Here is a 2,531-nt window from a genome sequence, read left to right on the forward strand (position 1 = left end):
TGAAGTCTCGCCAAGCTGACTTCTAAGGAGCATTCTGACTGTACTTCTTCCAACATAGATTTATTCTTCTGGCAGTCCCAGGTACTTTTAATATTATTCTCAAACACTGTAACTCAAATGCAACAATTCTTCTACTGTCTACCTTATTCCTTGTGCAACGTTCACATGCACACCATATCTACAAATAAGGTCACTTAGGTTTATTTTAGCTTCATTCAATGATTCTGGGTTCAGATATTTTGACTGCTGCAGCCATGTAGTAAATTTTGAAATCATGGAGTGTTAGGCTTCCAGCTGTGTTCTTCTTAAGCGGTGCTTTGCTTATCCTGGGTCTCTTTCCTTTTAATATAAAGTTTTAAATTATTTTTTTCCCTCTCTCTAAAGAATGTCATTGGAATCTGGATTGGGATTGTGTTATATGCATTGATTGCTTTGGGTTGTATTGACTTTTTCAGAATGTTAAGTCTTCCTATCCTGGAGCATGATATATTCTTCCATTTTTTTTAAAGTCTCTTTTGGTTTCTAATAGTAGTGTTCTGTAGTTTTCTTTGTATAGTCCCTTTGTTTCTCTGATTACATTTATTCCTAAATATTTCATTCTTTGGTTGGCTATTATAAATGGTATTGCTTTCCAAATTTCCTTTTCAATGTTGCCATTATTAGTATAGAGGAATCCAACTGATTTTTTTTATGTTGATCTTGACCCTGCCACATTGCTGAATCTTCCAATGAGTTCTAGTAGTTTTTTGTTGTTGTTGTTTTTGAGTCTTTAGGGTTTAATTTGTATAGGATCATGTCATCTACAAATAGAGTTTTACTTCCTTGTTACTAATTTGAATGCCTTTAATTTCCCTGTCTTGTCTTATAGATCTAAGACTTCTAAAACAATAATAGGAGTGGTGATAAAGGGTATCCTTGTCTCGCTCCTGTTCTTGAGGGAAGGCTTTCAGTTTCTCTCCATTGAGAGTGATGTTGGCTGTTGGTTTTGTACATATGCTCTTAATGATGTTGAGGAATTTCCCTTTAATTCCTACTTTGTTGTGAGTGTTTTTATCAGGAATGAATGTTGGATTTTTGTCAAATCCCTTTTCTGTGTCAATCAATATGATCATGTGGTTCTTTTCTTTTTTCTTATTTATATGGTGGATTACAATGATTGTTTTTCTAGTGTTGAGCCATCCTTGCATCCCTGATATGAATCCCATTTGGTTATGTATTATGTATCTTTTTTTTGGCTGTATAATGCTTTAACAGACACAATAAAAATCTTGCCTTAACTAGAGCACTGGAAATGAATAATCAGAACACACTTTAAAAGAGTGTTGATACGCTTGTGAAAAATGTGAACCAATGACACTGTATAGAAATTTCTGTATAGAAATTGTCACATAGAAACCTAAATTGCTGTGTAAACTTACATTGAAAATATAATAGTTATTTAAAAATATTTTGCTCAGAATAAAATGATTGTTATTTTAAAAGAAATGTGTATATAGTGTAATGTCTTTACAGTAAAATGCATACAAACTCTTCTTAAGAATCTGTTGGACATTGTGGATACCTTTTATAAAAATACGTACAAATGTTTTCACCTGTTTGAGGGGGAATTTGGAGACCATGGGACTGTGGTCAAAACCTATAAATAGTGGATGGAGTAATTCTCTATATGTGTATTTTGGACTAGCTGTCCTGGTATGGTGCTGTGGGCTAATGCGCTGGTCTGCAAAGTCAGTTTGAACCACAAGGTTAGCGATTCAAGCTCACCAGCTGCTCCTTGGAAACCCTGTAGAGGGTCGCTATGGGTCAGGACAGACTCAGTTGCACTTAACAACAGCATAATTGTGCAGGGCGAACACAACTAGATACCAAATGGCTCCCTTGGAGTAAACCTTTGAGTGCTCACACACCTCTTTAGGAGAAAGAATAGAAATATAGTCTTCATATATTATCCTTGCTTTCTCTTCAGTCATGCTTGTATTAGCTTCCTTTTCCAGTTCCTCACAGGCCATCCAGAAAACCCTATTTTCTTCACTGAATTCTGTCCAAAGGAATTCATGGAAAGTATTTCTTCCTACTGGAGTGACCATTAACTTGTGGAAGGACTGAGTCCAAGCAATGACTTCGTCCAGAGTTGGGGTTGTGCTTTCTTCATAGGTCGGGAGGCCTTCTGTTCTGAGTTCCTGGAAAGCCCTCCTGGTTCTCTGATCTTCTTGGTTTCTGACAGTGAGGCAAGAGCAGCTACAGCAGCAGCACCAGGAGAAGCAGCAGGCATTGGAACCACGACTTCCTCCAGCATGCTGTCCTGGAGCAGTTCCTGGTGTCTCCTGGGCTGTTGACATCTGCCGTTTTCACATCTCCGTCCATTCTGATCCCATAGGGCGGCTGCCACCGTCTGTTCCACCAGTGGTAGGGGATGCTTCCGCTGAGTCCCCACCCTGTATTATCTTTTTGATGTGTTGCTGAATTCTGTTGGCTAGGATTTTGTTGAGAATTTTTGCATCTATGTTCATGAGGGATATTGGTCTATAATT

General features: G+C 37.9%; 1 protein-coding gene and 1 pseudogene across 1 annotated transcript in view; one reads left to right on the forward strand and one right to left on the reverse strand.

Moving 5' to 3' along the window:
* LOC102813419 overlaps positions 1–2,387 on the reverse strand; it is a 36,274-nt pseudogene extending 33,887 nt beyond the window's left edge.
* Positions 1–2,531, forward strand: part of EXOC6B (exocyst complex component 6B) — an 859,602-nt gene that overhangs the window by 81,647 nt on the left and 775,424 nt on the right. The window lies entirely within an intron of this gene.

This window comes from Chrysochloris asiatica, unplaced genomic scaffold (assembly GCF_000296735.1).
Source record: "Chrysochloris asiatica unplaced genomic scaffold, ChrAsi1.0 scaffold00052, whole genome shotgun sequence".
In the NCBI taxonomy this organism is placed as follows: Eukaryota; Metazoa; Chordata; class Mammalia; order Afrosoricida; family Chrysochloridae; genus Chrysochloris; species Chrysochloris asiatica.